At 35.4% G+C, this 13,931-nt stretch overlaps 1 non-coding gene across 1 annotated transcript; it reads left to right on the top strand.

The window, feature by feature from the left end:
- The first annotated feature begins 10,715 nt into the window (after positions 1-10,715).
- TRNAY-GUA (transfer RNA tyrosine (anticodon GUA)) lies at positions 10,716-10,803 on the top strand. The gene is given in 2 exon segments: positions 10,716-10,752; positions 10,768-10,803. It is a non-coding gene; the product is annotated as a tRNA-Tyr (tRNA).
- The last annotated feature ends 3,128 nt before the right edge of the window (positions 10,804-13,931 follow it).

Here is a 13,931-nt window from a genome sequence, read left to right as displayed (position 1 = left end):
AAAATGCCAGCCCACATTGCATTTCAGCACACCGTGCCTGCGCAACACAGACACTAGTCAACTAGGCACCTATAGACTACGTTCTCATATTTTCCATTTCATTTCCAGACAATGCGGAGCTTAGCGAAGCTTCAAGAAGGTCAGAAGTCTGGCCTCTTGTATACCTTGAATAGACGGTATTCGATGCACATCTCATTTCTCGTGATCTCGGGTCTCGGGCACTTGTACACATGTATGTTCCGAGCATGACAGATTATCCTATGACATTGAAAGCATACCTGTAAGAATGCCAATGAAGGTATAAATCTTCCTAATGCATTATTCCTGAGGCGACCTCTCCGAATGATCTGGAAAGGTTTGGCGTCACGTCCTCTACTATTTCCTGCATTATGTATGTTCCTGTATGATTTATCCTGCTCGTCAACGAAACCATATGAATTTTAAATCAACACGGGAAACTGTGTTTTACTGGACCGTAATGTATTTATCACCGTCGCGCCGCCGTGACTTGCGTCTAGCTGAGCGGTTTAGATAAATCGTACAGGTAAATAATAAGTATTACTACATACTAAATAATAGTACCACTTGGTATTACTTAACTACTGATAATCTTCTATAATAATATTATTCGCAATAATCATATTTATTAACCCATAGTGTGATAATTTTTCAGTAAACCAAACATCATATTTATTTATTCCTTTCAAGTCTCAACGACAAAAGTAAACAACGAAGTATTTTTTCATACAAAAAAAGGAATATTTTGTTCGCGTCGTTGTGACTTGTGGATATGGTGTGAGTAACCGCAGTGGTAGCACAGGTAACGAAATAGTTGTAGCCGCTGGCTGTGCTAGCTCGCAGGAAGCGACGATATCGACCTTGGCGGAAGCCTGCGCCGTTCCTGTTATCCCAACCTAACTCTGCCTGCTAACTGAAATACTGCCTACCTTTCGCATGTATATTTATTTAAATTCTAGACCTAGACTAGACTATTTATCCTACATTTTTTATTGCAGTTTCTGTTTTTTTTTATTTTAGGCTCATCCTATTTATTCTCGTCTTTTCTGTCATCCTTTATTTTTAAAGCTTGTCTTTTTCGTGCAATGGTACTGCTTAGCGACACTAATCCATAGACAGACCAAAACCTAGGCGAAAAGAAAATGTTTTAATCTATGAACCAAATCCAAAAATCCAAAATTAATAGTCTTATGACTCTCTCCAGTTCAGTCTTAACCTCATGCTGGAGCTTTAACAAACTTGTTGCACTAAGTTATAAGTAAACAATTTTTAACATTTTTATGTAAGAAAGTTTAAAATTGCTAGCCCCGCACGTTTTCCTAACAAATATTGCAGAAAAATTGCTGCTACAGCGTATTCACTACTTAAGTACCAAGTTAGTATGTCATAAAATATAATGCGAAACAATATCTGATCCGAACAGATTGTTGCCATTCCTACTAGTCCGTTATTGCATTTTACAAGAGGATACACATTTATTTAGTATCAAGGAGCTATGATATTTTCTTAACAATATCGAATACAATTTCTTTTTTATTGTACTTAACATTTATAGACACGCCACTTAAATTTCCGTGTGGGCTTTACTAAATAATTATTCAGTAATTATGAGCGCTAATGTACTAATGGCAACCATAAACGAAGCCCACGCATTAATGTCACACGTGTCGTTTTCATGAATGAAACTGTCCTAAGATTTTTCCAACACAAAACCACTTCGGTGTCTAGACGTAAAGTCTTAATCGCGAGAGCATACAACGAAGGAATAAGCGTACATTGTAATACAGAGAGCGTTTTCAAATAGAAGTACTTTTATTCATTAATTGTAGGCTTTCATGTCTGTCTGTTGTATTCAAGGCCGTGGAAAACAAGAATGAAAAGAAAATACACAATACTGGAAGCTTGTATCTTTACGTTTTATTATGTTTCAGTTTGCACGAGGCGAGATGTGAAATTGGTTCGACTTTTTTCGTTGTAAACAAGTGTGCCTCGTGTACGAATTAAGACAACAACGTTTTTAAAAGTTGAATGCTTCATTTAACGATTTATAGTATTCAAGTTAACACATACATATGTGACAATGATTTACAAGGCAGGTAACAGTTATTGACAAGATAATTACGGCATTTATAATTTCACCTCTGCTCTGTCAGGGTGAACAATGTTGCCTTTCTCGCAAATATAGCAAACAATGGCTATCTGCTCACTGTCTCAGAGAGCTGAAGCGTGTCAAGAATCCATTAAGTGTCACCGGAGCCTTTGGGAGACACAATGAGTTCGCCTCGCTTATATTATAGTCTCTTTAGTGTCCTGCGAACTAAGCACCTTGTTTAGATGTAATATGTTTCTATGTCGTGTTAATCCAATGAAGGGCTTCTCTTCACTGTACTCGCAATAATACTTTCTAAGCATGTTTAAGTCACACTTATTAGCTTAATGTCTGACGGTTCAGACGCGGTATCGTACTTATTATATTAAAATAATTACTTTCAAAGTTCATTACAATTTTCCATAAAAGAAGTGTATCATTATCTTCTCGTTTAACTTTCGTAACCTTCGCATTTAGAAATTGTCCTCAGATCACGCTGTATACCATGTCGTGACATATTCAGGACCTTGCATAAATCAATCACTTTTAACATGTGTCATACAGAACGCACGAAGTACGTGAAGATTTTTTGTTTGAGTAGGAACCTAGACCTCGTTTTCATGTCTGAAGCCGTAGGCTACTATGTGAACACTGAATATGTACTTAAATATAGAAGGAAATGTATTCGTTTTTTAAACTTCCTGCATAGCAGAAAGACAAGGCATCTGAAACCAATTTAGCGCTGTACAAGTTATCTACGTATTCTGTATAAAATATGATGTCCAGATAGTCCGTCGTCCAAGCAATTAATTTTGTGCAATATTCATGCTCCTATTTCCGAGAGCAATTGCCTAAACAATTATAACGTTGAATTATGTGCAAGCATCGTTTGTTTAACTGTTCTAACAATAAATTAGTTCACAGTAGGCACATTATACCAGTGGAGGACTCATTCAGCAGTCTCGATTTGCATAAACAAACAGTATACCGCTACATGATGTGGCGATGCGCTTGTTAAGCTCATTGCCGACTGCGTGGGCATTAATGAATCGTATCTTAGTTTATTTACACTGAATTACGCAAGTGCAGTAATGTTTACTGCGAGTGCTGATGATTGGTTTATGTTTGTTCGGTTAGTTCCATAAAAGAGAACATTATGTGATGCTAGATTCAGTAATACGGTTTTGTTCCATAATGGAGCCAGAAAACAGAAGCTTCTAGAACAATCAGAGGAATAGTGGCACCGTGTTTACTTGAATCAAGTAGACGTGAACGTAGGCATAGTTGGATAAGGCGAAAGTACAAAAACATGCTAAACATATTGAAGTAGGCAAAGTGCTTACGCGAAACTTAGGTGGATATCCTCATTAATCTCCGGATTCGGTACCTACGTGTCCAACATATCTTCATCGGCAAGACCCAACTAATTGCTAATCCACGATCCTCGGTCGTCGGTCGTCGGTCGTCCACCCCACTAAAGCTGTGCTGAAACTTTTATTGGCAATCGTTAACCGATAGTTCGGTTAAAATCATTGTTCCCCGACTTTCCCCCGTGAGGATTGATGGCCTGACATTTGCAGAGGAAAGTTTCCCCAGATACACTGTACTCCCGAGTTGTTACAATCCCTCTTCTATAATGTTGCACAACACCCATTACGATATGGTCCGTACAAATTTCGTTTTGGTTCAGTATGCAACTTTTATCTGAATAGACTTAAAAATTACTTGTACGCTGCACCAGTAAGATGTGATATTGTTAGTAGGTAATCATGCATTATTTTAGCCATAAATACTTTCCTTGCTAGCTTAAACAGGTTGCACATTCAATTTGATAGTTTTGACTCTGCCAAGCCAGTGAACCAAGATGCTTCAATCTCGCTAATATACTTATCTTAATTAGATATAAGATAACTTCGTAGTTTTCTTAAGTTCGCTATTGTAAATTATAAAAAAAAAGGTTTGCATTAAAACTGCCATTTCTGGTAACAAAATAAATTATCTTTTACTATTACTCATTTTGTTTAATAGGTAGGTACTTCGAGCACATTCGTAGTATTTTTATGCAAATGAATTGCATAACAATTCATTTAACGTCAAATTACTTATTCGTTCGGACGTTCGTATAGGTTATAAATTCATAATGAAATGTGATTGTCAGACAGCGTACCCCATAACTAACAATTAATAGTCTTACTCTCTAACACATAAATACGTAAAGCCTTGAATAGATTCCAATATGTGCCAATCAATGGTGAGTTAGTACCGCAGAACTCGTTTCTATTACAACTCGCTGAAACTAAATTCAACTAGCCGCGCTATTATTTGATTCCAGAATGTTAGAATCATTTTTATTACAAAAAAGAACTTTATGAACAGCCTAAAACTCGAAATAATATTCCACCTTGGATATTGATTTGCTGGTTTGTTGATCATCCCGATTTTATAAAGAGGAATTTTGAAATGAACAATCATATGTCAAAAAGTAATATGTGGTTGCTCTCAACGTAACGCCTGCATAAGTAAAATTTCATATACATATGTATGTAAATTATGAAATCCCCTGCATTTTGGCATGTTAATTGTTATGGTAATAAGTACGTTTTTTACCTATTACTGCATTTTTCTTAATGATTTGGGCATAGTTTAGGCACTAAGCATATATTTATCAATATTTTATGGTCACGAAAGTTATTAAATGCTCGAACCCGAATGCGTGGATCTATATTTAGGTCTTTTCAGGGACTGAAAAAACAAGATACCTACTTTCAGGAACAGAATAAACGTTTAACAAAATAAGTAGAGCAATCAGCTCCTGCTATATTTATCCACCCATTAACGGTACTAAAAGATATATCAGCGGATTTGCGACGAGGTGAAGCCGGCATAGCGCCTCGATGCACACGATCGATGGCGAGGTCACCTGCTGAAATAATACAAAGACGATTGAGGAAGGTTGCCATGAGCATCGTCCCAACTCTCTCATTAAACAAACAAAATAACCTGACCTTGTTTCTCATGTAATAAAGGTTGCTGACCTGACATTTCGGTGGTGTGAACAAGGGAAAACCCAATAAAAGGACTCCATTTGTCGACACGGATTTTCCTTCCGCCAATAGTAGCCAATTTCAAGACACGCGCGTTCCTAATATTGTTCGAAATCATTCCTCTTGGTTAGCTTGTCTGTAATGTGATAATGCGAGTGTCGAATAACACACAAAATAATGATGTTTTTGGTGTGAACAGTGGTATGGAAATGCTAAATCTAATAAATTTGTACTAAATAATAATGAAATGAAGTAATGTTCGGTGAATTATATCAATGTCCGCCCACGCCAAGCTAATGTTTATTTAAATCTTGTTTATAGAACATATGGGTTTAACCAACTTGTCTGAGTGTTAAGAGTAATTATATAAACACATTATAACATCCAAATTTCTGTTGAAGAAGAATTTACGTAGAGAATAGAAAAATTACCGACCGGAAACGAGATCTATCTTTATTATTATGTATCGATAGGTCTACCAAAAGATTTGATGCCGTGTATTAAGTTTTGTTTATTGCAGCACTCCATTAAAATCGAGTTAATTGCCCAGGGTTCTCCCGTAAGTTTCAAGAAGTGATTGAGTCTTTCTAGTAAATAAAAATGATATTTATTTAAGGAAATAGAAACTATCGACTTCTAATTGTGGTGTTGATGTTCTGTCAGGTTTATGTTAGGAGGGAGGCGATAATAATAGGAATACACATAGAGGTTTGAGTATGGCAACGCCCAGAGCTCATAAACATTATCGGGGCGGATCAGATAACATTGACATTGTAGGTGTAAGGTCAGGGGGTTTCAGCCTTACCGGTATGCACGCGATCTGTTAATTTTCGAGGGCGCAACGAAATGGTTTTTGGTTATTGCGAACATTGTAGAAACTATCGTAATTGGCATTCTGCTTATAAGGCATTATGGTATTTTTAAGGTTTTCTTACATAAAACTATGATAAGTCGTTTCATACAATGTTAACAATAGGAGACCCAAAGGTTTGTATAAAACGTTATACCTACTAGAGAACGGTGTCAAGAAGGCAGCCAAATGCATGTTCAAATGTGCACAAAGTAGGTCTGGAGCCTTGAGATTTCCGTCTCGATAGAACAAAGATTTGTACGGTCACCTAGTATTATGCTAATGTGACATTGGATAACTGGTTTCTCCTTGGTTTATATTCATTTAATGCAGTTAACAGATAGTTACGTAGTTTACCTACTGAAAAAAAACATGAACAGAAACAACACAGGAAAAAAATGAAATAAATAAAAAGTGAATATGTTATTCATTATACTTTATCTTTTATTTGATATTAAGTATAGAAATTTTGCATCCCAAGATCTATAAGCCTAGATACAAAAAACAACTGCGTATTATCGATAATTTTCTAAAAATATAGAGTATTATTATAAAAACGTGTACATGATTGACATAGAGAGCACACGACACGTATAAAGGTCAAGTTCTTGGATGAAGAGGTGGTGGTTGGCACAAGCTCACGCTTCGCCGCATGCTGCTCCAAGGCCGCTGAACATCAAAGCCTCTCGGGACTCGCAAATTATCCTCTCGGGCGAACAGGGCCACTCGTTATAATGACGCTCTCCCTAAATCTACGACATTTTATATTTTTCTCATTCATACTAATCATTTTTAATAAGGTTCGATAAATCGATGCTCAAGTTGCTGGTAATTCATGATGATATGTTCTAAAATATATCAGTTTAATAATATACAGATCAACTCGGTTACTTTGCGCTTAAAACGTTAGTTTATTTAAGTTATCTTTACTTGATAATGCCGATGAATCAATGAGAATGTTTGCCGTCACACTTGACATTTGATACTTCTCGCTTGGTTGAAGTTAGAGGATCAGACAACGTCTAGATGTAAATACGTAATGTATGTCTACGTCTAACACTGAACTCTCATCTCACGTCTGCCACAATACAAACTTAGAAATATGTAGTTCGTATAAATTCTTGGTTGGTAGTTGGTATTGAACTGGAACTATGCCAAATATATTAGCCTTAGGTCTAGCCACGCGGCGTCTGAAACCTAATACCGTCATATAACAAACCGATTCTATGACCAAGAGATCAATTTCAACGCTGGTGGAAGAAGGATTCATAAATGTACAGCGTATGTCGTTATTAGTTATAAAACGTGTACTTTATCTGTAACTTAAACTAAGAAATCTCTACGGTTTTTACTTTTCAGGTATCTAGATAACAAGCAAGTATTCTACAGCACAACTCCAAATAGTAAATGGTGCGGTTACCAAACAACATAATCAAAAATTATTGCTCGAATTTACTGGAAAAGAAACATTGTGCATCAAATATGCTATGCATAATGAACACTCTCCCAATGAGTTTAATTAATTGAATAAAATGGTGGTGAACATACCCATTAGCAGATACGTTAATCATTCGGTAGCGCTGGGCGCACTGGCACCAACTTTCATTACGATATGAGCAATAACTTGTCACAATGCCGGACAAACGCTTTCAAGCAAATTACTCGCCGACTCTGGGAACTGACCAATTAACAATGCAGTCAATTATTAAAACTAGGACAATACATACAAAGACGAGCGCGCCCCTCGCCTTTTAATAAATTCATAAATCCAGCGTAATTCCGTTTGCACGTCTTGATTTCCTAATCTCGTTGTTTGGCTCTCAACGATTTTCCTCTATTAAATTTTCCTTGTAGCTTTCACTTCGCTTACCAAACAAACAAATCCTATTTCGGCAGTCATCAATTTCCCTAACAACGATGTTGATTCGATTTGTTCAATTGCAATGAAGTTTGCGAAACGCTGGAACGCAAAATTATGCCTTATTTATTTGGTTACTTGCCAGAATTTAAGTTTCCCTAGCCTGTAATTAGAACTTGCGAACCTTCCCTCTGCAGTTTCCATTTAAATTAGTCTCGGCAAGCCGCAGCCGTACTTAATATACAAACTGCTATATACAAAGTTTTTGAAAGAAATTATGTTTGTAGATCATCGTACATATAAATTTCCAGCTATAACATTTTTTAATTACTTATAGGAATTCAATTTTAGACAATTTCATTATTCTTCTTCGTGTAAAGGGTTTTCTTTTTTGTTAACTACCTACAGTTTTCAATATAATAATGTATAAAGGTATTTTAGGCGCAGCGCAGACGGCACACTTTTTGTGCGATCGAGTCTGTGTACTAATGTGGTAAAGTCTATTAAAAACTTAAACTTACCGTATTTTGTTTTTTCTTTATACTCGTACATGTCCAAACAGGAGCGGAATAAACAATACAGCACACTTCATCCCACATTTTTCTTTTTAAATGTCTATCATGTTATTCTGCAGACTCGATCGCACTGTGACACTGATTTAAAAGAGTCTTGAATAGATCTTAGGCACTATAGTATTTACAAACAAAATATAATAACGTTCCACTATGGCACACGTTTTGTTCCACTCACATGTCTATTGCCTAGTAGCAACAGTAGCAGTGTCAAGGCCCTGTCATCTTTAAACTCGATCTCCATACACATTACAATGAATACCTGTCAACCTCTCTTGACATCTCTGGATCGTTAAGGTCATTCGGTTATTTATTATAATAACCACTCATTAGAATATTCCTTCATGAACTGTATGAACACTTATATGAAAAGACAAGCAAAAAATTAAATATTCATAAACATTGGAAAAGATGGCACAAGCAGATAAGATTGCCAACCGTCATTTAAAACAGAGTATAGTTAGTATTGTTACAATAGCCTATAACACTAATAATAGAGGAGATAATATTTTTACACTTTATTTTAAAGTGTCAATCACTAAAAAAGTTATGAGCCACAGAAAAATGTTTTTAAAATTGTTAGTGATACTCTCTCTTATAAGTCTGTACTCTTTATTTAACCATAGCCTGTGAAAATCAAATATACACTATTTGAACAAAAGTTTGAAACCCTTAATATTATAATTCACTCATATTTTAACGCCCTTAGAGACACACACTTTATTAGTCCAAAAGTTCGCGTAACGCAAAAAAATGAAGGAATGGTAATGAGGTCTAGAATGGTAACAAAAAGCTATGCATTTTCCACGTTCATTTATAATATTGTCGCTACTAACGCTATTAGTAGTATTTGATGAACATCACACACAAAATATTTCGGTAAAAATTTAGTTTTCTTCAAGGAACGATTTCGTCAAGAGCACATTTCTGAAATACAGGTTCTTACTAAAATGTTTAAAAAAATTTTGTGTCCAGAAATATCAACACTGTTTAACCCGCGTATTAATCAACAAACCGCAATAAAATCATCACTTGAGCTTGTGTTGTAAACATTGAGATATATGATATACATATGCCATCAAAAACATTCTGTAATAACCTCAAGTCTCGCCGTAAAAAGTTGTGAGATCGATATAATACCAAGTCGATTAATCTATTTAGTCTCTACTTGTTAAAGGACCTTCTGTCTTTAGTTATTACGTATGTTATTATCATGCCAATTTAAAAAAAATACCTTTAAAACAAATAGACCGACCTGGCCATCGCATGATTTAATTATTAGTATGTATCACACTACACAGCACGACGAGAAGTTAATGCTCCTGAAATGTTAATGGCGAATTTGTGTTTTCTTGCGATGACCAAGTCGATCTAATTGTTTTAAAGGTATTTTTTTTTAAAATTGGCATGATAATAACATACGTAATAACTTAAGACAGAAGGTCCTTTAATAAGTAGAGACTAAATAGATTAATCGACTTGGTATTATATCGATCTCACAACTTTTTACGGCGAGACTTGAGGTTATTACAGAATGTTTTTGATGGCATCTCACTTCTTTTTGTAGAGCGAACATAAGTCCAATTTGTATGGAAAGACGTTTTTTTTTCATAATTCAACATATTTTCCTATGGGAATGTTGTTCAGTTTCATGGGCTAAACACCCTTATCCACCCTATACCCCCTCCCCTGTTATGTCTCATATAGTAGGTACCTATTTATTTTATTTTCTACTGTAATAATAATTCATTAACTGCAAATGTAACCTTGTAATCTTATACATTTATATGGGATTACAAAGTTATTGTTGCAGTTGGTGTATTTAGAAAACTGGACCGAAATTAGAAAATATTACATTTTTCCCATGATTAAGACACTAAACCCTATTTGTATTCTAAATTTTAAGCTTCTAAGTCTGCTAGAAGTACCTTAGACTTTTGATGATCGGTGAGTCAGTGAGTCAGTGAATCAGTGAGTGACAAAATTCAAAATTTTAACAAGTTGTCATTCCTAAACTACTGGTTCAAATTGACTGAAATTTTAAATATACCGTGTTTATACAATGACTGATTAGTTGCTGAAAATCCAGGCTTCTTGTTTTATCCACAACGAAATTATAGGGGTGTCAAAAATAGCCCGAATTGCTTCGAGAAAAGGATGTTACGGCCGTGCCGCTTTTTTTTTGCTCGACTTGCGGGGGCACTTCCGTGCCCCCAGATTTTTATTTACCTACATGCAATCTTTAAAAAAAAACACAATGTTTAATTTTGCACTTATCTACACGCCTTCGATAGCTCAGTTGGTAGAGCGGTGGACTGTAGAGGACTAAAGCTGATATCCATAGGTCGCTGGTTCAAATCCGGCTCGAAGGAACTCTTTTTGGCCGTGATACAAATATCTAATGCCGATAACGCCAATATTTGGTATCAGTGTATTTGAACTGTCGTATAACCTACATAATATTATTGCGATAATTTTGTGTCTTCCTTGTTTTTAATAAATATCGAGTGTAAATAGACTCGTCATTTCGCTCGTGTCGAGCTCTTTTATAAGTATTTAAGAGTTTACGTTATATTTCGCATCTTTGGAAAATAAATTCGTAAAACGGATGTTCTTTTATTTCAATGTATGAATTAAACGGAAGCGCATTCTGGTCAACAAATAGCTTAATTAATTAATTATAAACGGAGGTACTAATGTCAGTAACTAAAATTACATCTCAAGTATTTTCTAGTTTGAACTAGGTACTTATTCTATAACAACGGTATCATGCATATTATATTTGTATTGAAGGGATAAACAATGTACTAATATCATCAGATTGCGGCAGATTACCTGTTTTATCTAATCTTTAAAGCTGATTTACAATTTATTATCACATTATGCGCACTTGGAGTCTGTACCAGCAGTAAATAGATTTTCTATGATCACGTTATTCATAGAATTACTGCTTATTAAATCGAATTATTTGATTCATGACGAGGTATACCTAATATATATTTACTTCTTCGATAAATAATATCACAAATAAATGAATGCCAAATAAATGTAGCTAAATAACGTTAAATAAATATAAGTTTTTGATTAATCAACTAAAAAATGTCTAATTGATTATTTAAAACTTGTAGTCAAATAAAAGAGTACTGAGGAACATAAATGAAATAAAAGCCAAATGGAAAATTGCGTTTCAATGAAACACGTCGCAGCATCGCACGGAAATTCACCGTGCAGTAACGAAATGTTTTTATTTTATAAAACAGTTATTCACACTCGGAAGGAGTGTTAGCAACATATAACTCGCACAATAAACCTGCACTTCAGGACCGTTGCGGGAATGCAACGAGCATATTAAAACCCCTACTCAAAGCTCAATTTCACGAACTGCGCCAAGGCAATTTGACGACAGGGTCCTGTGAGATTGCCTCGTATGGTTAGGAATATCATAGAAAAGCGGCAGTAAGTCGGGACCCTGTTCATCGCCCTGCTTGGATTGAAGCGAAATTAGTAGTGAGTAAGGGGTTTTTATAGCTCAGAGGGCGGCAGGGGCGGCACCCCACCACTCTCTGTGGAGCTTTCCCGCGAGGACTATTCAAGCGCAGGAAAAACAAAGCTACCCTTTCTCCTCCGTGTGAAGCTGTAAATGCAAAACATTTTTTTAGTCGGCAAGGACTTTTCAGGTCAAGTTACAATGCAGTTCTGTAAAGACTCGTGATTATTACTAACGTAATGCTGATTCCATCGCCGGTTTAAATGTGAAAAACCGCAACAGCAAAAATTTTATAAAATATATAAATATGTCTCGATTATCACAAATGGATGGCGCTTAAAAAGAAATGGTTGAAACATTTGTATTGTTTGTTGTTGTAATCAATTTTGTTAGCATAGGTACTTAATAGGTAAGTAGTTACCTAGTGGTTGACCATCAGAGAACACCTAATTCCGTGGATGTACCTATATCTTATTGGCATTATCCATTTTAACTTTATCGAAAATTGTTTCAGTGAACAAAAAATACTTTCAAAATGAGACTGACGTGTAAACGGCTATTAGGAAAACTATTAAGTAGAAACATAATAATACTAGGCAAACTTTATGTCTTCATTTAGATGCCTACATACTTAACTATTTCATTAGTTGAGTGAGTGAGTAAAAATCTGTTACCTCCACAATTTACGGATTAAGCATTAATTCAGTATCGATGATAAACCTATATAATTGGCCAAATAATGGCTAATATAGTTCTATAATTTGCAATACTGCTATAATCCCCATCATTTACAAAAATAGTAAGTCTAAAATGTACCCATATCTACCTACTTAGATAGAAATCATTATCGAAGATATAAAATCAGCACAAAAGTTGAATCATTAACGAAATTATTTGGTAGATTTGTAATTATTCCTGGAAACTCTTCAACGTTACAACTTGATATTTTATCCAGTAAACTTTGAATTAAAGTTATTCCGAGCATAAGCTCAGAACCGCTCTAATTAAAACCGCCGCCCGCGAGGTCACTGCTATAGAAGATCTGTTGAATGGAGGAGCTATAGAAAGTACCTGGTGTGTCAGATATTGTGGCTGCGTCACAATTATTTAGCATTTTACTGAGGTATAAGTATTTTAAATTTTAATAACGCTTTTGATGTTCAAAGGCTTTTGACAACATGTAACAACTATAGCTACTTATTTCATTATCTTGGTGGCCATATACTTTTTGACAAAAATGTCATCAAAATATTTTATCTGTAATATTGTTTAACAATGGAAATAAACCTTTAAAAAAATATTGTTAGAGTGTGTTAGTTAAGAGCTCACTAACGACATCTACTAACTTTCAGTGAAATCCAACAATCAACTGTAACTCGGAGCGTACCCGTAAGCGTAGCAAGTAAGTACGCTCTTTTATTATTTTCTATGAATTCATTCAAATCAAGAGTTAGAAAAATAAAAACACGCGTTCAGTCTGGATTCTGCCCACAGTAACTCATATACATAATATGTTAACTACCCTTTTCGGCTGTACTCGATAGTAGCGGCTGTACTAGATGTTGGATCCTGATGGAACCGAGGAAATCTATGAGAAATGGGAGCTAAGTTATATCGGGTCTTGTCAGAGTCTGATGATGATAATGGCTAACTGTGTTTTGTGGGTCGTTCTCGGGGAACAAGTCAGACAATATAGGTAGTTAATGTATCTTGACATCTTAATAATATTACCTAGTACCTACCTATTCATAATAATTTGGATTACAGAAAATGTACCTAGACGTGCATGCCTACTGACAAAAGCACACACGCTACTCAAAGCGTTGCTAGCTTGCACCTTAAATTTGTACATAGTTAGTTTCACTAGGGAGTTTCTATCGATAGCTTGCCTAATTGAAAACTGTTAATAATAATTTGTGATTGCCAACCCATGCCCTTGAACATGATTACTTATGAATAATGCAGGACTGGTATGAATCAAATTCATTGGTAACCCCTTAATCTGGCGATTTT

The sequence above is a fragment of the Anticarsia gemmatalis genome, chromosome 4, assembly GCF_050436995.1.
Source record: "Anticarsia gemmatalis isolate Benzon Research Colony breed Stoneville strain chromosome 4, ilAntGemm2 primary, whole genome shotgun sequence".
Classification (NCBI taxonomy): domain Eukaryota; kingdom Metazoa; phylum Arthropoda; class Insecta; order Lepidoptera; family Erebidae; genus Anticarsia; species Anticarsia gemmatalis.
This window is presented reverse-complemented; position numbering and strand designations above follow the sequence as displayed.